This window comes from Argopecten irradians, chromosome 7 (genome assembly GCF_041381155.1).
Source record: "Argopecten irradians isolate NY chromosome 7, Ai_NY, whole genome shotgun sequence".
In the NCBI taxonomy this organism is placed as follows: domain Eukaryota; kingdom Metazoa; phylum Mollusca; class Bivalvia; order Pectinida; family Pectinidae; genus Argopecten; species Argopecten irradians.
In genome coordinates, this window is record NC_091140.1 from 38,117,112 (window position 1) to 38,140,473 (window position 23,362).

The 23,362-nt window shown below is 33.4% G+C and overlaps 1 pseudogene; it reads right to left on the reverse strand.

Annotated features, from left to right (window-relative positions):
• Positions 1–11,592: 11,592 nt before the first annotated feature.
• On the reverse strand, positions 11,593–22,724 carry LOC138327205 (uncharacterized; annotated as a pseudogene).
• Between the last annotated feature and the right edge of the window lie 638 nt (positions 22,725–23,362).

Sequence of the window (23,362 nt, forward strand, 5' to 3'; positions counted from 1 at the left end):
AATATATTCAGTGGCAAGCTTGGACCAAAAGTCCATATGCAATTATTGCACTGGTCACTGCTACCAGCAAATATTATTAATCAAGAAATTACAAAAATATTTTTTATTTACAATTTAAGGATAATATTGAATGTACAGGTGCTGTCAATAGTCATACCCAACCTGAATCTTATACAAATCAATATGATATAAAATCATTTTACCATTTATTTATTTATTTATCTATTTTATTTCATTCTATTTTTACCATCCTGGCTTTAAGTCATATATACAATAAAACGGCGATTTTTTTCCAATAAAGCAATGTATATCTTCAAGTAGTAGTTTATTTGTAGGACCATCACAGTCAGGACAGTCTTGATTGTTAACAAATACTAAAGCTAAAGCGAGGACAGAGTCTATATGCCAAGGAAATTTAGTGGAGGTCTATACCATTGTCCCAAAAAAGTAGATACAGCACAGTAGGGAAGGATAGTTTAGGAGAAATCAGAGTGCCACACAGGGACGTTGTCACAGAGCTAATATACAAAAAAAAAAAAAATTTAAAATTGTTTATGAAAAAATGATAAAGACTTAAGTCATACGGACACAGTAACTATGAAAAATACTGGAAATAAGGTACCCATCAAATTAAAACCATATCGCCCGCCGTTACGTAAGAAAGAAATTTATTGACAAAGCGGTTAAAGATATGTTGTAAGCAATATTATTAGACGATCAAAGTCTCCATGGTCATTCCCAATAGTTATAGGGGTATGGCCAATTAGTTTGCGAGAAGTCCAGGGATCCATCATAGGATTCACCAGGTACTATCGTAGGTTCATCCCCAACTTTTCAAAACATTGCTGCGCAACTTATTGCACTGACGAGGAAGTATGCGAAATTAAAATGGGTACCAGATTATCAAAACGCGTTTGATTACTTAAAAGACAGCCTTACGGAAGTGCCTTATTTGGCATATCCTGACCTTAATTTGCTCTACATATTATATACCGATGCCAGCGACAAATGCTTTGGAGCTTGCCTTACGCAGTCAGTAGCAATATAGAAGGAGAATATGTTGACAAACGAGAAGAACGAAAAACCAATTTATTTCTTATCACATAGGTTAAGTGACACCCGGAAACGGTGGTCGACTAGAGAAGAAGAATGCCATTTATTATGACTTATAAAAACTAAGTAATTACTTACATAATGCTGAATTTGTCATACGCATTAACCACAAACCTCTAAAGTACATACTGAAACCCCTATGCAAAACCGCAATATCCAGTTAAGGGCTCTAGCAATAGCGGGGTATACTTTTACAGAAGAGTATATTCATGAAACAGAAAACACATGTGCCGATCTCTTATCAAGGTCTCCTTATCTGAATGAGTCCAATGACAATGCGAACAAAGCTGACGATAATCCACACATTGCAGACAAAACTTATGGAATATAAGTTTTGAATTCTAATCGTTTCAATTGCAAGGATTTTGTTAGTTGTGTAGTACCTGATAACGATACTGATCGAGTTAGACCAACATGACCTTGATATGCTGTATGAGCAATCGAAAGACGATATAATTAGTGAATTGGTATCGGAATTTGCGAAAAATAAATTGCAGGGATCGTTATCACGAAAACATGTTCTAATAGAGAGGGTATTGTACTATAGTACAAAACCCAAACTGAAGCAAATCTCAGGTTGTACGTCCCCGAACATATTAGGGATGCTATGGTAGCGCAATACCATGACGAGAATGGGCATATGTGCATTAATGAAACCTTTGACGCCATTAAACAAAAATATTTCTGGCAAAATTTATACAAACAACTTTATAAGGATATCCGAATGGGTACCTTGTTTATGATAAAGAATCAATGTGACGGAACAATCAATAAGGCACATGCTGAACATCTCACACTTGCAAAAATGGATGATTGGGATATGCTGATAACATTATCGGGTAGGCCTTCTCACAGGGCGAATTAAGTTGTTCCTCTGGAGATGGGACTTTAAGCTGTAGATGCCTTTTTAATCTATGCACAAAGGGGCGTGGAGCATTAGGTGTGAGGTTGATAGATATACTGGGATTTTAAGGTGTGAGAGGAGCCGGGCAAAAAGTGGGGAGTAGGTAAAATAGATCTGTAAGACACAATGGAAGTACTTTTAAAATAACTTTTAACGAAATACCATGTGTATGTGTTATGTCACATAGAAATGCGTTCTGTTTTACTTAAGGGTGGAATCTTGCTTTGGTCGATTACATGGGGTGATTAATTGAGTTCTTCTTGAAGCAAATTGAATGAACTGTGAAGCAGTCGTTGAAATCGACCAAAGCAAGATTCAATCGTATTTAATTTTTATTATGTTTTATTAAAACGTTTTGCGAATCTCTCTGGGCTTGTGCAAGTTTACAACGAGAGACGTAAAAATAGTCCGTAATTAGAATACAACTGATTAAAATTAATAGCGCAATTGTTACAATTTCCAATACATTTATTTAGAAACAATAATTTAACATTTAACATTCGAACGATAAACATGGGTCAATAAAACGGTAAAAGGACAGAAATTGATCCGATATACCCCAATCAGGTATAGCTAAACCTTACAAATGTATAGAATAGACCTAATGATAAGGCCTTCAAACACCCCTCCCCCCCCCCCCCCCCCCGAAAAAAAGAGTACTATGCCTCTCCTTTGTTGACGACGTGACAAAACAAATGTTAAACGATTGCAAGATAGTTCGTTATAACTGTAGAACTATGTACGTGATACTTGCACTTTGCTTAAACAACCACTGATTAGATCAAGCCTAGCAGAAGCAATGTCTACTTAGGCCAACTTAGGTCTAGAATATTTTCTTTGCGGAAGACCTATGTTAAGCATATACCCATAGTTTATGAGCAAATGTAAAAAAAAATAATATATATTTTCATTGAGTCCAACTTTACTAAGAATTGCAATATATTGCTAAATAAAGTTCAGGAGGTAGAGGATTCTGGAACAACAACATATGATTTTCTCATATGTCGGCGTAGAAATTCTCGCAATTGTCAATTTTAAAACATGAATAACGCTCTAAAGCGATATCGTTCTTGTCAACCTATCCATATTACTCGCGGGAATTTGTAAGTCAAATTACAATTTATTGATGTTTGTAATGAAATAACCACATGAGATAATACAGTGAAGTTTATAACGAGATCATAGTTAAACTTTTTACAAAAGAGATAATAAACATATATAGAACTTTTTATCATTATCTCCAACTTACCTTTTCTTCTCTGTCTAATCAAGAATTTCAAGATTTCAAGATTTTATTGTTACACTCAGACACATGAAAATGTGTTAACATGAGGACATAATGATATACATAAACATATACATGACAAGATGGACACAAGAATATACATGTACAAGATATACAAATACATAGAGTTATAATCGTAAATAATGTTTAAAGTAATTTCATTACTTTCTTAGAAAAATTTATGCGAATTTGTTTAAAACTGAATACTGCAGATATTCAATAAGTCCGTTCTAATTTTAAAAATGTAGGATATTTGGTGTAGTACTGAGCAAAATATGTTTCTCTAATAGCTTATTATTTTCCCTTTTTTGACATTTGAAAAGATAGATGAAATTCATCTCCGAAATCAACTTGACATAAATTACATATTCTATTTCTTTTGGGATTACCGACCCATCGTCCAGTTTCAATAGGGAACTTTATATAATTGAGGTACGAAATTTTGTAAATAGTAATCTTCCTGTTTTGTTCCGATAACTTTTGTATAATAACTTTCGAAAAATATAATTCTTTTTTTTAAATTTTGAATAAAACCGACCTTTGGACGAGGATTCATGTCTGCGAACCATTTTGTAATACAGAAGCGTGCACGTAGACGTTGTGCAACTTCATGCTTATAAGAAATAGTTGCATTCATAGGTATTTCAATTATCAAATAAATATGTAAATCCAGTATCATTAAAAATTTGTTTAACCACATCTATCCATTTAAACCGTATTTGTCCATTGCGACTTAAAACTCTGCCAGTTAGTCTATTATAAAATATTACTTAATTTATTTTCATTTAACAAAAGGTAGTTCCAAAAATTTTAATATTCTCAGCCTACCTTTATTACTAACGGATATCTTCCCAATTCACCATAAATACATAAACCCAGGGCTGTGCAAAGCCCTAACATTTAAAATAACTTTTTGCAAAATTAAGATTGGTTTTGTATCTAAAAATCTATAAATATACGTAACCCCATCCCCAATTTCTGACCCATATAACAGAATCGGTTCAACTATCCGAGTCCAAAAAATAAGGCTTAAGATCTACTTATAGAATATTCTCAAAACTGGTAATTGCCTGATTTCGGATTTTTTTAAAAAAGTGAAAATATAGATTTTGTGCCTTTTCTATAAGGCTTCTGTCTAGATGCCGCCACAAAATTTCCGGTTAAATTAAAAAGTAAGTCCCGAGATTATGTAAAGCAGTCTACAGTTTCCAATATTTCATTATCGAGTATTAAAGTTGTTTTGGGCCGTCTACACTTCTCACCCCCCGTTGCTAAATACCCATTACTTAGTTTTATATTAACATTTACTTCTAGCTATCCAACACTTTACAATATTCGCTGAAATTATTCAGTGCAGCATGCATACCTTCAAACACACCACTTTCCGCAAAAATAACAGTATCATCAGCATATAATAGTACAAATACTTCAAATAAAATACGTAAATTTCCTCCTGGTTATAATCTCATTAAGTATTTATGAGGAGAAAGTGAACTCAGACCTTTAGATATCAAAAATTCCTCCAGATCATTAAGAAACACCAGAAAAACAAAAATGGAGAGAGATTTTCCACCTTGGCGCATAACACACCCCAACTATGACAAGGGAAAAAGTCGTTGGTTTTCCGCATGGAATATCACACAGGATTTGATATATATCGTACATATTATAAATTATTTTGGAAACATTATACCCTTTATACCACTTTTAAACATTATCTTCAAAAGTCCTGTTCGCCAGAAATTATCGAAAACGGCCTTACGAAAATCAACGAATGTGCAATAAAGTAATTTACCACTTGATGTATAAAAGAGAAATCAAAGTATGGCAAAATAAAAAAGGTTGTCCATGGGTTGAGTAGGTTTTTTATTCCGAAAACCCGTGCTTGATTTTTTGATAGGTAAACTAACTAGTTCTGCGGAGAATTTGTTAACCTTATTATAAATTATACGTGTCAAATAGTTTTCCTAAACAGCTTATCAAAGTAATGGCTCTGTAATTATCGGGGTCATCCGGATTTCGCTTTATTTTTAATAAATGGGGTTTTGATCACACATTGCCGATTGTCCAACTTTCTGGTATTAAACCAGTTTTTCAAAATAAAATATTCTAAATAATTTACAATACATTGACATTAAATTCGGGAGGAACGAAAAATTTGATTAAATTCATATTAAAGAATGTTGTCTACAGCCAGGCGCTTTACTATTTTTCAGAGCTGGTTAATAGCATTTTTTAAGCTCATCTTCCGAATATCATACATTATAAGTATAGCGTCATTTCTCTTCTGGGATGATCTCATTATTTTGTATATAGTTACGTCATATTTCATTATCATCGACAGTCTGGTTTTCGTTTAATTTTCTAAAATACTGAAATAAAGTATTCTATTGGAATTTCTCGCCAGTTTTTTTTTCTTACACAGTGAACTTTTTATTTAGAGTATTCCAGAAACAGTTTAGGGTTAATTTTTAGAAATTCAGGGCGATATCTTTTCACATGTTTTTCTTTGAATTATCTAAATGATTTACACGGATTCTTTTGTCCTATACTCTGTGTCCTTTTTATTCATTTGATTTTTAGTAATAAGTCGATTAATAAGTACGTTTCTATGTACTTTTAGGCTCTGTATAAAATTCAGTGCGAGCAGTTTTTACATTCTTTATTGAACCATGGGCCTGTCTTTTACTTATGTTTGTATGTTCGAGGTTTTTTAACTCCCAAAAATATCTTTGGCTGAAGTAATTAGACAACAGAACATATACTTTTTACTATACATTGTTTTTTTAATTTGATCATTAGTAATCAAACCAGAATCTATTGATTGTAGTCCATTTAACGTGTTCTCTATATTACGGAGACTGTCCTGTTTTTTTGTCCTGAATAGCTTCAGAAAACAAATTTACTTTAACCTGTTTCCCATTTAAAATTATCAGTATGTATACGAAATTGGTCATCTCTGCTGATAGCCGGTACTGGAATATTTTGAGGCATGATTGTAACTTACAGGTAATAATTCTATTGTTTATGTACATCTAGAAAAAAGGGTCAAAATCCACAAATTACGAAGTCAGAAACACTAATCGAAATGAATCTGTCAGACATCAGCAGTAATCAACGACACTAGTGTCTTTGGTTTCACATCCAACACAATATATCTCTGTAAATACGCCGTTAGCATACCGGTACTGGAATATTTTGGCATGATTTGTAAATTACAGGAAAATACTAACCTGTAAGACTTATGTACCATCAGAGAATAAAGGGATCAAAATCAACAAATTACGAAATTTTCAGACACTAATCGAAATGATTCTATTGGAGACATCAGCAGGTAATCAAACGACCACGAGTGTCATTTACAGTGTTGTCACACCAGCAACACATTTATCTCTGTAAATACGGCCGTTAGCAATAAATAAAGAACATCTTTTACATAATTCTAACAGTTTTGTACCATATCTATTAGGGACGCCCGGCGCCGTGTCTTTCACTATACCCGGGTAAGACTTTATTTTTGACTTGTAAGTTTTTTTCACATGCATAAATATACATTTTCAAACATCACCTTGGTCATTAATATCAAGGATATTATGTAAGGTTTTCATCTGGAACAATGTAGTCCTGGTAAAGTAGCAGTTCTAGAAGCATTTAAAATCACCCCACTATAGCGAATAATATTTTGTTTTGTATTAAGACAAAAAAATATAAGTTCATGTCCTCGATTTCCTTGGAAGGCATCTTCTGGATGAGTACTTTACTATATTCGGGAGGAACATAAAACACAACCAATTAAAAATATTGGGATTTATTTTCCTTTCGATACATCATATGTTATTATCACACCATTGTACGAAATGTCTGATTTGGGAACTTTGTGAAATGTAAGAACTTTCGAGTATATTTTTTCTTGTATATTTTATTATTGATGCACCGCTCCCTGATTCTACGTTTAATCTAAATAATCAATTAATTTACAAATCGCTTGGTTTTAGCCTAGAGACACAAAAATTCTTTATAATTAATTTACAACCAATATGTTAATTTTATATTTCGCGAAATCAAAGAATTTCTTCCTCTTGCGAAAGTTTGTAACGGTTTGCTTAATTTTATATATTTTTTTATACCTTTCAAAGATTTTCAAAACATACATAAGCTTTAGACATAGCATCAACAATCACACACACATATTCATACAAATCTAGCATTCTAATTTCTCAGCGCCGTTCAAAGTTATCTTCTATGAATCTTTTATACTGGAGGATAACAAACATATGCATATAAAAACAAAAAAGTAAAGGATCTGTGATTTAAGGTTAAGGGGGGAGGGGGAGGGAGGGGGTGTCGGAGGAGCTTGGAGATCATTTTGCCATATACAATTTTAAAATGGTGTCTTTCTAACAAGAAAAAAATATTTTGTATTTACATTATATTACAAATTAAAGATCTGTTAGATAGGCGGTCTGCTTATTTTATCGAAAATATTCGATTCATAATATTTAGCAGGAAATTACCAACATAATTGATAAAATTGTCTCAGACTTGAATGCACATATTATAACTAATTCTCAGAGAAAAAGAAAAAAAAACATGTTGATCTTGTTTCCAAAAGAAATTGCTGAGGATTACCTCGTTCTGGGCAATATATACCCACAATACAGCTGTAGACAAGCTCAAAGTGCAGTTGTCATTGGGTACGACCTCAGTGAGTCATACTGACTGATAAAGAAAACATATCCCCTATGATCGAAATGATATGCTATGACATTTGACTTTGGTGGTTAATTTATTATTTTCAAGTTTGGACCTGAAAGAAGTACGGAAACTTTTCTTAAACTTTAAAGTTTCAGACCGTTTGTATAGAGTTAAAATACAATGTAATCGAATTCTCTGAGAGAAAGACAGTGTCTCCATATTCATCGCTCGGTTAGATATATCACAATTAATGAATGTGAAAGTACTCATCATATGATGTCAACTGGATGAAGAAAAATCAACGTATGCCGCAGTTTTAAATATATGGATGCTTGACCTTGTTTACCTGTTATTCAGGCTTTGCATACTACTAAGGTTTCTCCCTGTCGGGTAGGTATTATATTCAATCGCGATATCTCGGAGTAATTTCCGGCATTTTCGGTTATATATCACCGGAGTTGTATTTCCGAAGGTTACCGGAAATTTCTCCGAGGTGATCCGATCGGGTATCTATTGTAACAGTATTATTTTGTACGCGAAATTCACATCATTTTCTCTAAAACGTATGACTTTACGCTAGCAATCGTCACAATAAATAAAGGGCAGATACCTGAAACACAGAATATATGATATAAAGACTAAAGATGGTAGTAAAAGCCTAGAGATTAAAGGTAAAGACATTCGATTGTTATTCATTTGCAATAAATTTGAAATTTCGGGCACACATCATGTACATCAGTACCTCAGGATTTCCTCCTGGTATGTTCCTGTCTAACTTTTTAGGACCTAATAGCGTTTGTACAGGTGTCGTTATATCAGTATATAAAAATGTGTTTTTCACAATAAAAATATTGCAAGCATTTATTGCATTAGAAAGAATAATTACACATATACATTAATATCTAGTATGCTGACATGGTATCACAGGTTTTCACACACGTATAAAAATTACTTTCTAATCATAGAGTAATAAGAATTATCGCTTTGATCTGAGGAAAACAAGCGCCACCGGTAGATGCATGTGAAATAATGAAATAATTATTACATGAACAGCTGACATAAATGTACACAAACAATGTGTCCAAAATAAGGAGATGCATGGACCCGCGATAATCCGGACACTTGTGTCCTAACCGTCCGGATTCCTATTTTTTCGGACTGCCGGATTCCGTTTTCGCGGTCAATAATCAAATCTAGTATTTATGACCTGATTGTGACTTTTTTCCGAACTATCGGCATCCGGATTATCGCGACTTCATTGTAACAACACAACAACTGATCATAAAGTCTGATGAATAGGTGATTGTCTTCTACTGAAATGTAATATTCATCATTTAATGTAATAAAAGTATAAAAAATAATAATGTTATAGTCATAATTTGTTTCAACAATTTAACGTGATAATCATAATTTAATGCAATAATCGTAATTTAACATAGAACGATCTTAAGACTACACTTATTTTATTCTTACAATTTGAACTATATAAATTTTTTTTTATATTTCACAATACCTGCAAATAGTATTTAAGGCTGGTTTTAGGACTTTATGGACTATGAATGTCGTGCTAGCTTGGATTAACCATATAATTCAACAGGGACAAACTTGAACCACTTCCTATATTCAGCTTTTACAGAAATGCACAAAATACTGAACATCAACTTAATATTTTAGGAAAGTTTGTATGAACCTCCCTCAATTTCCGGGTACATCTCTATCCAAATATGAAGGTAATTCGATTGTTCTCGTTAATTTACAATTTATGATTTAAGGGTTTTAGTACTAACTTATAATTACCTGAAACTATTACGGTTTCTAAAACAGAACGATAAAGCGTGATCGAGTATCTTTTACACGTTCAGGTTCTTTCTCTATTACAAAGTTACAAACTTTTTGCTTAATGGATTTTCTTTATTTATCTGTAATATGATAATGCGCATACTTCAACTTTTTCGTATTAATAAATTGCAATTTCTAAAATGAAGAATTTTTTTTTATTATTTTACAGTACAAATATTTTATTCTCCCAGCTCTTTATGATGAAGAAATAATAAACATATACATTAATTAATACAAAACTAGAATTAAAAAAATATTGATAAATACAATATAAATGTATATAATATATGTTCTCGGTACGCAGAAAATCCTCCATCGTCGGTTACCCACGTTACTCATCCTACAATACACTGAGCGTAGTGAAGTTTAGACACTGTGTTTCCGAGGAAGGGGTACCCCATGCCTGGACGGTAAAATTCTTCCCAACAACAGTAAATAATACGTTACACTTTGCAAATTCTCGTATGAAGAAATAATATATATATCAATCAATTAAAACAAAATTAGATTTAAATAAAAAATGATAATAAAATACGATATAAATGTATATAATGTATGTTCTCGGTTCGCATGGTCTCCCATGCCTGGACGGTAAAATTCATCACAACACTGTAAAACATATGGAACAATTAGCACGTTCATCACATTTTCAATTAATAGCATCTTAGAATATTTTCAATTAACTTTACAATTAACTTAACTCCGAAATGAGAATATTCTCGACAATCCAGGGGCTACTGTAACTGCCGTTATATCACCCCTTGGACTACATAGCAAAACTGAAGATTCTGTGTGTGTAAACAGATCATACAGGTAGATTGGTCCTTTGGTGTACAATAAAGGAATCTAATGACTGTAAGCTGTATGGCTCTGGTGTTGATCGTCGTCTCTCTGTAATCATCAACTGATGTCTTTGTAAGTCAGATTTTTTTTCTTCTAAAATGCCTTTAGTTCTACTATTACGTAGTCCAGAGGTGGAAGATTTACTGTGGAATATCGAGGATGAACTGAGGCCTGGAAATGTTTAATTATAGAATAACTGACACACAAACAAATTATTCTTTAGTTTAAAGTCCCGATATCTATATCTGTCTTATTATATCTTATAATTTAGAAGAATATTGAAAACAAATTTTGTTGTAAATCATGCAGACACAGGACTAAATCGCAGTCAAGATGAGCAAAAATGATTCGGAAACTTTTGATAAAAATCGAATAAATACTGAACATCGCTAGATAGGTCATATTTAGTCAAACAAGCCGAGTCGACATTGTAACGTCGTTGCCAAGAACATCATGTGACTATCGTAACTACGTAACGTCTGATCGAACTCTTCTGATAACGGGTCATGAACTTTCCGACTTCTTTTCGGCAATAACCGTAACTTCTATGGCGACCAGTTTAAAATGAAGACATGTTTACATGTATCGACTTTCAGCAACTGCTGTACTAAAGTTATTAGGAAATCAAAATTCTTTGATAAGACATAATTTCAACTACATCTACAAATACTAACAATATCGGGGTGGAATCTAACTTGACTTTTTGTTGATAGTTACGTATAGTGTGGCTTTAGCTCCATGGACTTAATAAAAAGAACAGGCCGTGATAATTGCATTATGCATGGTACTATAGGACATTATCATGGTGTCAAAAGTAGTTCCAGGTTCTATTTGATGGTATTAGATCCTCATCTCTGGCTTTCATAGTAAATATCACCACTGGCTAAACTGATTTTGTTACTCTCTCCTTGAATCACAAAGCTACCCAGCCAGTTTTTCTATTGCGTTTGCTGACCCTCATCAGTTGTTCCAAACCTTTCAGTCCAACTTCCTCTTTTAGAGATCTATAGAAAAACTCTGGGGCCTGTAGAACATATTATGAAAACTGTCAACTAATTTTTTATCGAAATTTCAAAAGTTTTGTACAGTGTAAATATTCAATATTCTGTTTAATACAAATCGATGATATTCACAAAAAAATGCAATCGAAACAAACATGATTGGAAAACCACTAAAATATTTACATATTATGATGACAATTGCAAAATTCAACTTTTGTACACTATCCGTTTGATATGGACGGATTAACAATATCACATTTTGCATTACATACCTTGACAGATATATCTTGACAAGGAATTGTAGCTGTTCACATGTGATTTTGTTCATCCCTGCGTATCTGTATAAAATGATATAAAGTTTTGTTTGAATAAAAACAAATCATATAACCGTAGATTACGAGACGAACATCTTCTATGGTATACTTATCATACATAGTGTAGCGTAAAGTAGTACAATCAGTGGTCCCAAACAAGACGAGACCATCCTCTAAACTGAAAATAAAATGGCATAGGCCTATATATGGCTTTCTGTTGTATACCATACTACAGATAGTATTTCTTCGCACAATATTAACAATTTTCAGTTAAACATACGTTGTATGTTTAGTTCTATCTGGAATATATCTGTTGGTGTTATTAATTTAATAAATACGTAATTACTTCTTAACCCAAAATTTAAATTTTTTAATATAGTAGATTTCATTAAAAAAACCACATCGTTATAGAGAAATACAGTACTGACGTGGTCAACCTATTGTCTTTAAGCCATTTATCTTTATCATCCTCTGTCCACGACTTCAACGGACTGGCATTCTTTTTGCTCTGAAAGCACAATAGTTATATTTAGGAACGATGATTTACTTATACAATGTTTAACAATATACGACAGGGTATAGATAGTGACAAACCCAAATTACCCTATAATGATAACGATTCTACTCCACCATACTTTTTGTGAAAATTATCCGTGGTGATTATTTGCTTTCTTCACTGTCATTCAAATTCCATTGATATTACCACGCATTGCTGTTCACTGGTGTACAAACTAGTTGAAATAATAGACAGACAACACTGTTTACCTGTTTATACATTGTAAGTTCTTGCTGTGTTGTAGTGGTTTCTTGTTCTTTTGTAGGTTTTGGGGTCGTCGTTACTGATTGTTCAGTTTTTTCTGTCTACAGGTGGCGCTGTCACTGCGGGTAACGCACATGGTGGACCAGGTTCTATGTGGTCGGATATCGCCTTGATAATCTCCTCCATACGTTTGTCGAATGCTGGCTGGTCATCTAATCCAAAATCATAAAATTTGTAAAACAGTTCTGCCCCAAGAATCATATCCAACCAGCCCGGTATGTCCGGGTCTTTTTTCATCATAAACGGAATGACGATCTTGTTCCTCTTTCGTGCGAACACTGCCTCTGTTAAATGCAAACCAGTTTTGAATGGTTAATATCGTTTTGAAAATTGCATTCATATAATGCATCATGACACAACTATAATTTTCGGTTTTATATTAAAAAAGAAATACGTTTATTTCATAATCTTAACGCAAGCACAAAATAGAAAACACAATTTTGAAACAAATGAAGTATTCAATTTTGTACAAAGAAAGTCATATTACAAAGCAAATATCATATCCGAAAGTGACATTTCTCCGCGATGTTGTCCTACTGGTCTTATAAATTTAGTTCTTATGTTTGTGTTTGGAGTTTTGCTCGTATTTTTCCACCTTCTTGAAGATGATATTTACAGTTCCAACTGACCTGTTCGACAATTTTGACTTTTGCCATATTGCTCAGAGACACACAGGATGACAACCTTTGAGTCATTGATAGCTTGCGACATTGCATCATAGATGTCGCCCTTCATGTTATAAACATCCATCCATACTCGAAAACCACGTGTTGTCAGCTTGTCATAAACCTGCAATGACATTTTCAACAATAAAATACATACGTATGAAAAACATATATGGAACATCGATTAGCAATTCCTATACATAAATAAGAAAAAAAAAACAATTAAAGGTAGCTCCTTACTTTTGAAAAACCCATGACATGGTTTTTGAAACATATTCTTCAAGTTGGTAAGGAATTCGCCTTAAAGAACACCTGAAAGATGTAGACCAGGTAGCTAAGTAAGCGGAGCAGTGTCGATAATCCATTCGCCGTAGAAAGACATGTCGAGCGATAACATAAATTAAGGCACAGCCTTGTAAGAGCGCAGCTCATAAGAACTTGCATTCCTTTTTATATGGTAGTAGGGATCAACCAACTAAATAAAAAAGACCTTCGAAAAGGCCCCTGTGTATACAAGATTGAGCCCAGGATAGAATTTTAACCCGGCCGCTGATTGGCTGGCTAATTGTGAATTTCAAAAGTAAAAATGTTTTCTGACAGGTAATTATTCCTAGATAACCATGATATGAATTTGGAAATTCATATTGAGATTTAGGTTCAAAATATCAATTTTGATAATGAATAGGTAAAAACATTAGAATTTCAGGATTTTTTAGTGCAAAATGGCGCCTGATTTCAATAAAGCTACCCTGGTTGGAGTTTGAGCAGAAGGACCCAAACTTTTTTTTCTATCTAGTGTTATATGAGAACCTAGACTTTAATTATAGAACACAATAGCTAACTAATATTCCTTTGTTTTAATAATACAGTACAAAACTTTAACAAAGTTTAACACTGTGGTCTATGTAAAATTATTTAGATGGTTGCTCTCTAGTACAGTATTCCTACATGTATCTTCATATTGTTTATTGTTGACCCGAATAAAACTTTTACATGGATAAATTTAGTGTAGTTTACGTAGGATATACATGTGCATTGATATCCATGTACAACGTACATGTTTATGTACACTACGGTCGTTTTCCATTTTTCAGCATTTCATATAGAAGTTGTTCCGGGGATGGATATGTGTTTCTCGTTTATCGCTACGTGTAACTTGTTTATTTTATCAATAATAAAGAATTGTAACGGGAGAGGAGAAAATGTAGCGGCCAGACTGGGAATCGAAGCCGGGATCTCTGAATACTAGCCGAATGTTCTACCGCTAAGCTATCTGGTCACCGGTAATCGACACAGTCCAATCCCGCTGCAGAATAATTGGAAATACTTTCTTCTTCAACAAAAAAAAACCATCATTAAACGTATGTTTTATCAGAAAAATTATGTCTCTCGTTTTCATGATTTTTAACATATACATGCAGGCATGTGAGTGATGGTATTTTTGATATCTTCAAATTGCAAAAAATTGTAGAAAAATACTTGCTCTTTGTTTATATGGATATGTTTTTAAATATGTCGCCAGCGCCTTTATTCATAAAATATGTTTCTAATAATAGACTTGCAGTGTAACAAAAACGTCAATACTTCATAATTTCACTGCCGCAATTTATGAAATTATATAGCATAAGTCACCTATGGTTTTAATTATTATCTTCGAAATCTATAAATATTTTTATGTTCACACCACATTCAAATATTGTCTCTGAAAAACGAATACACAATAAAAAAAAACAATTAAAATTTAGTCAAACATGCATGAATATCATATAGGCTATATATAGTAAAATATGACGTTTCTTCCTTCCTCATACATGAATATGTAGATTTTTAACAAGCGAAGGCCTTATTTACAGCTTTATGTGTTGGCTTTGCTAATATAGGCTAGTTACAATGTACTGTCACGTTTACTAACTGATCATTAGTGTAAAATGCTTCACAGATAATTATCGTAATAAAGGCTTATTTATTTTCCGTGTAAACAAACAGAATGCGGGCAAATATATACGCAGGAATCGATGGCATATCATTTGGCGTCGTTCATGACGTACTGCGTGACGTCACCATTTGCGGAAAATACCGATTACAGTGATATTCGGTATCTCCCTGTCGCGATAAAAAAAAATACGGTGTTTGGAACTTTCCATGGGATATGTTCTTTTAACAGTGCATTAACAGCCAGAATCATATAAGGACGTGCCAGGTTTATTTGTGGAGGAAAGCTGGAGTACCCGGAGAAAAACCACCAACCAGCAGTCAGTACCTGGCAACTGCCCCACATAGGATTCAAACCTGCATCCCAGAGGTGGAGGGCTTGTAGTAATATGCCAAGACATCTTAACCACTCGGTCACCGCGGCCCATGGGTTGGAAACAGAACCAGGGTTGGTTTGTGTTCAGGAGTGAACACATTTGAAGAATGGGAGAAGCTTGCATCTTACACGGAATGTCGTAGTGTATCAGAAACCATTTAGTGAATTCGAAACGACCTTCGCACCTTCCTGTTTAGCGTCATTTGAATTGGTGCCATTTCCAAAAGAAAATTGAAGTGGACGCTCCGGAAATATAAGCGTTTATTAAGATAACAAAAAGACTAGGCCAGATGAGGGAAAATAAGGCAGAATAATAAAAAAAATAGATTTTGTATAACAAAGTTGAAAATATCATCAGTTTCCTACCTTCAGTAGCATATCTTGATGTTCCCTGTTGTAACTCAACATGATTTGTTCAGTAAGAGCAGGTGGAGTTTGCTTCAATCTACTCTTGTTACCGCTCCTTTCTCTCGGAACTTTCGTCGAATCTATTCAATTTGAAAAGCGTTTTAAACATCTAAAACATACAAATTCTGCCTATAGAGAATTTACTTACATGTACAGAAATGTACTTCCAAAATTGTTGGACATTATAATTGTGATATTGTAATAACGATGTCGAGGTAAAATAGAAAAAAAATGTGATCTTCGGTTAAAATATCCCCATTCTTTAAAGCCACATACAGCTACAGATATTTACTTTATTTCTCTTCTATGAAAACTATGAAAACTCCCTTTGAAGCAAACATCATCCACCTACGTTTTTTTTTTTTTTTTTGTATTCTTAACTTTTATTATGTTTATCATATAGAAGTTTAAGTTAAGAACATTTCTTAAAGTTCAACAAACTGTGGCCAGTGCAAACAATGGCTACCAACCTGCAATATTTTGTCCTAATTCATCATCTTCAGAATCGGTGTCGTCAGAGTCATTGATCACAAAGTACGTGTATGAGGCTACTTGTGCAAGGTCGGCATTTTCAAGATGTTTTCTTAGCCTTCTTAATCTCTTCATTAAATCTGTACTGGCCTGTAGTAAGTGGGTGAAAAACAAACATGTATTCCATTTGAGATACTAACAGTTTAGAACAGTTGAAATATAGTTTGAAAATAAAATCAAAATTCAAGCCAGGACAAATTATGCCAATTAAAGAGAATACAGAATAATCGGTAAACTATGATTTGAGGAAAAGAAAAAAATAATGAACACACACACATGTTTTTCTCTGTACAGACTTTACAATGTACAAGAACCAACTATGTACAATGTAAAACCACAGAATACTCTACATGTATAGTAGAAAAGCCAATTATTGACATGTCGGAAGGGCACTAACATAAACCTAGATATGTTTTAATCATAGGGTCCATTAAAAGTGCATAAAAACCTACCTTGATTTTACCACGATTGGTTTTGTCAAATGCAAGTTCCCAGATGATTTTCACTCCAGCCAGGATTTCCGTTTCGAAATTACTACCTATAATGATATCTTTTAGCAGCCCAAAAGCATCTGGAATTCCCATGATTTTTGTTTTGTTGCTGTCGTTTTTAGCTATTCGGGATAGACCATCTAAAAGTTCCTCAACTGAAAATCCTTGCTGTCGTCTATTTTCTGATTTGGTAGCTGCCCTGATCATTTCCAGGAGGAAGTTTAATATATCTTTGTCAGTTTCCAGTAACGCCTTGCTCTCTTTATCGTCCATCATATGTGCCAGAGCCAGCAATGTAAGAAGTTTCACAACTGAAATATTACAAATGAAGAACAAAGACTAACATCAGAGCTAAACAAAGAGAACGAACAATACCTGCACACTTGATATACCTGATACACTATATGTACATAATGTGTTCAACATATTTTGATAGGCCTATATGTTCCTCGATCGTCCGATCGGTACTGAAATTACTAGTACATTTTATTATGCGGACCATCCCGCAATTGCGCGATATACTCAATCTATTGAGAAATAATGTTGAATTGTCCTTGGTTGAAATCAACGGGGTTTATACTATCAATTCATCACTGACTGTACATATAAATACAATGTAAATAACATCCTTAAGATATAAAATTATTACGCGGTATTAGAAAGCAAATCAGTCATATTTTGAAAATTAATGTGGCGAGGTAGATTTGTCAATGGCGAGGTAGATTTGTCAATCCTCATGAAAATTCTAAAAAAAATCGAGTTTTCTTCGGATCATTTTTTAGGAAAAAAAAAGAAAATATGACTTTTTATGCATTGGGTCCGAATGTAATTTTAAGTTACGATATTTCACTTGCGGAAAACCCAGCATATTTGATACAGTTATGAATTCTATATCACCTGCTGAAGGTATGAACCTCATATGGGCATATTCTTAATTTGTTAAGGGATCATGCAGGAAGGAAATATTAATTATTTGAAAATCCTTAAAATCTAGAATATTAAGTCATTAGTACATATCTTTAAGCAATCCTAGAAGAAAAACATATAGTTTTGATGTGTTTTTTATGATCAGATATACATGTACCTAAAATCAAAATATTAAAAACTAAACGAAAAAATACAACAAAAACCAGGAAGTTCATGGTAGAATTGCTACTTTGAATATATTAACTTGAAATATAGCTTTAACATGCATTTGATCAGAATCACTCAAAAAAATTATCTAATAAATTTTGGTATAAGTAATTTCTGGTATAAACAGTTATATCACCGCTGAAATAACAATACATTTTAGTAGGCTTTTATGACTATTCTTAGTCAACAGATTATTATTATGAAACAGTTAAAAACATCGACAAAAATGCATTTACTTTGTTAAAAGATCTTTCATATACGCACATGTATCGTTTGAGCGGAGGAAGGGGTTAAGACACACCAGGAGAGATACCATCTGACCTCCGCCAGGCTGCGGTTCCACCAAATACATATCCTTTGGGATATTGGCATTTCTGGCACAGTTGTGGATGATACTCACAGCTGATTCGAAAGGATATGGTCTTCCCTTGAAAACGGAAATGAAAGACAATAAGCTCAGTAATTCGAAGTTTATGTTTGAGACACTTATTGTTTTCCTAGTATGTTTTCAAAATTCATTTTGGTTTGTCCATCATTTGACGAACATGATATTGATACAAAAACATATATTCAGACAGAACATCTCATTTACAAAAGGCAACTTGAAAGATGAACAATGTAATCAACCCTTATGGAAGTCATACCCACTGTCCTTTGCTTGTATTAGGGTATATTAAGTTAGCCTTCGGTTTACGACCCCGAGGAGGATAGTGGTTGCCACTGGAAGATATATGTACCACAACCCCTAATCATACTATGTTACCAAATGCTTTGGTTGCATTTCAAAACTCAAAATTTACATTTTCATGTAACTATGTAACTTTACCAAACGCATTTGGTATTGTTCAGTGCATGAATTGTCACCCGGAAGATGGCTGTTGAAATGGCATTTCCGTCCTTGACGTTAATGAATTATTTTATCGTTTTTCTTCATTCAATGAAAATATAAGCATTGAACTGCTACTAGTATGTTTAAGTATACTACATTTATTGTATGTCTTAGCAAGATACAACTATACTTATTTTTTATTCTACATTTTGCAGTCTTTCCATTTTCCTGCATAAAATCTTAATTTATTTTGTGTGGAATACATTCTTATTAATATACGAACAAGCGGAACAATGTTATAATATTTACCATACCTTGATTTGATCAAATTCGTTTTTCTCCATTTCCATTAAATCTTTGGCCAAGAATCCAAACATAAGTCGTGTTTTGGCAATGGCATCTTTAAACTTTGAACTTTGATCTGAGAAATTCCATAGAATACTTCGGATTTCTTTAAGCAGGTCCTTTTCAATGCCTTCGTCATTTAATGTATCCAGAGTGAAGGCCTCATACATGTCGTCTATAATGTAGTTGTACAGTTCCACCAGAGTTCTCACCAAACTGCAACAATAAAAGTACAAGTGTATAGGTATAAGCACAATCGTAGATCTAATTCTGTATTACGATTATTACGAAACGCTTTTATGATAGTGATGACACATTTTCAGAGAAAGTGTCGTCATTTTTAATAGTATGGAGTCACATAAGATGGCTTCCCGAAAGAGCATTTCTTTAAATATTTCCTTAATTCCTGTTATTTTAAGCGAACTCTTGAACGTTTAAACAGCTTTACAGGCATATTGTTATGAACTGTAAGCATTGTAGTTGGACCATCTCTTCCTGAAGAATTTGAAAAAAATTTTATTAAAAATCGTGATATGGAATGTAGTGTTGCATGTTTTATTTCTTTGGAATAAGTTCTATAAATTATTATTATGCATTCTTACCCAATCTCGGTCATAAAATTCCCGATTGTTTCTCTCTCCGATGGAGTCGTATATCTTTCAAACACATTAGAGATATCTCTTTTCAGGACTTCCAGAATCGGTTTAAAGTTAGTTGCTGAAAATTGGTTTTTAATTTCTCTTACAAATAATTCCTCGGCATTTTTCAAATTTGCGAATGTTTTGTCTATTTGTGGATTCCCTGGTTTTGTTGTTGTGGACATTTCGTCACCAGATTCTATGGGAACCGTCACATTTGCCGTGGGCAATCTGGCCGGTATTTTAGAATCCGTTGTATCCGGTTGAATACTATTGGTCTCTTGAAGTGATGCTTCTCTATTGCTTATGTACTCAACTCTTTCTTTCTCGTCTGGGAGCGTTTGCTCTCTTGGGCGGTGTCGTGTTTCGCGTACACCTGTATTACACTATTACACTGATCAGTGGCAGGAGGGGGATGCGAATCTACGGCTGTACTAGCTTTACTGCTGCATATTGCACCCATGTCATTTTAGCTGAAAACATACGAGTTTCATTCAACAACGGATATTTATGAAATATATATCAAAATCTCAAACAAAAAAATAAAGTTTCGATAAATATGACCCGAAAGTATAAAGACTAAGAAAGGTCGAATTTCATCAAATTTCAATGAGACTGTATTGGAAGAAAAAATGAATTGGCTTATATTGTACAGATATATTGGGTAACATATTTATATACACGAGCAAACGTTGAAAGAGTAAGTATATGTGTTATGAGAGGGTTGACCCCAGAACTCCCAACCCTGACAGCTTTCCATAACTGCTGTGGAAATAACATTGTGTTTGTTTCGAAAAAAATATACATGCAGTGTAAACGTTAAAACAGACATGAATACTTTTTGATAAATAGCTATCATATGTTCTTTAAACACATCAATCTATAAAACACAGATTTGGAGTTATCAAGACCTCGGTGATGATTAAATTCCTTCCCCGCGCATTCGTAGTTACCTTGTTGGAAATTTCATGATAGGTAAGTAATTTATTAATTTATTAAAGTCACAACGAGTCTTTGCAGACAACATTGGAATCCAGATAGACACATGCAATACAAATGGTATATGTGAAACACCACGATAACACCATGCTATACACAAATGTCCTTAAAGATTATATTACAAACGTATTACTATGTAGATACCTGTACCTACCGAGATAGTCGCTTATCTCTGACACCTGCTTCTAGTGCAGCGGTGTCCCCTATCTTAACACATATAATAGTATCCTCCCTTCTTGTTCACAGTTCAAAATACATTACCCTTTTTATAAAGCATTACTCTCAGACTATTATCACTGTGTGTGTCCAAATATTGTATATTATACTGTCCTTGAGAATCATACCTGAGCCATATTCTCCTTGAAAAACTCAGATTTTCCTGCAGGGCCTGGCTAGGTGATTCACTATAAACTATACACGGGGAATATCCCGATATATATTAAGGTTGTCAACAAAGCTCTATATGATCATAACAGTGTAGAAGTTCGAAGGTCTGGAAGTCAGATAATTTTTAATAAAGCTAGGTTTTATCTGACTACGTAGTAATGCGTCCTCTTGAAGACATAGAATAGTCTGTATTTTTTCCAATTGGACAATTGATCTTAGTTTAATCATTTTAGCTGCTATTTTATAAGAATGTCGCTGGAAAAATTCAAAAAAAAAAAAAAGAAAAAAAATGAAACAAAAAAATTCATCGAGCCTTATATCATATTTATATAAGTTATCGTATACACAACGACGGACAAAATATTATCCTATAGAATTGTACAAATAGACCTAGGTCAGATGACCGAAAATAACTTCAAACGGCTTAACAGTTGTTACCAAAGGATTGTTAAAATGCAATAAAATTGTTTGATTTAACGTATCATCTTGTTAACATTATTGTCAAACCTAAGTTGCTCATTACCTGGCCTACTGAACAACGTTTGTTAATTGAAAAAATTGCAAGAAAACTCATAACGGTATAATTGATATCAAATTACGTATTGATAACTATATTTACCACCCCATCTTCATGTACATATTCGACATAACTATTGAAAGAAAATTCAAGGTCACAACCAAGACAATTACGCAGCTGTTACATGTCCTAAATATCTTCAAATTACATGGGCCATGCTTAAGTATTTAACATAGAAATGATATACTCGTCATTATATAAGTCATAAATTAAGTGCTTACAAAGTCTATCAAACCTCTGTTAGTATTACTTACCAATAAAATCGTAAAATATACTCACTGTTCACCGATTCACACAGCTAATGACAATGTCAGCCACCGATCAGTCGGGTGTTGGCTTTTCTTATCGCAGCAATGTAATTCCGAGCATTCTACTCCTCATGTCTTTACATGTTTAAGGTATTAGAACCTTTTTAAACTGCTGATATCGTAGGTGTACGTGAATATAACTCAGTGGATAGTAAAGGTATACCCATACCTTATTATTACTGTTAATTCATAGATTGTTGTGTTTGTAATTTTTTGCAAAATGTGCAACAATGTGTACACATTAGTTCAGTTAGTAAGTTTACATAGTTCGGTACATACATGTATTTCTGTCACCAAATAATTATGCTTTAAAAATAAATCCCCATAATCTCTTGTACCATATACATATATTGTACTCCTACTATCACGATTCAAAATAGATTAATCCCTTGGTTATCTTTAGAGTTAAGAACATCCGGTTTATAATTTTTAATCGTTGAATGCTGGTAAAGCTAATATTGAAAGCAGTAGTCAACAACAAGACATTAGTAATTACTTTGGTAGTATACTGAGAACAAAAAGTGAGGTATGACTGTATAGAGGCATCAATATTTATTTGGATTTCATTGAAATCTCATCAAATTTAATTTTCAATTTAATTTGCTATTGTATCTGTGTCGCAATATATTAGGGTAAACATCACGACACATAGATCTGCAGAGTTACTGCCCCTAATAAGGTAGGTGGAGTCAAATGCAAGTGTAACACAAATCAATACCGGGTTTTACCACCCTGGGCATTCAAAATATCAACATAACAAATATTTCTAATTACGCGCGTTAGCGTATCATGTTGAAATATCTGTCCAACAAAAATGAAAAGCTTTCCTTATATTTACATCTCAAACGACTATATTTTTAAATCTAATGTTCTGATAAAATAAAACTTCGTTTTTTCAATGTTATACCATTGATGTAACAGCCGGTCA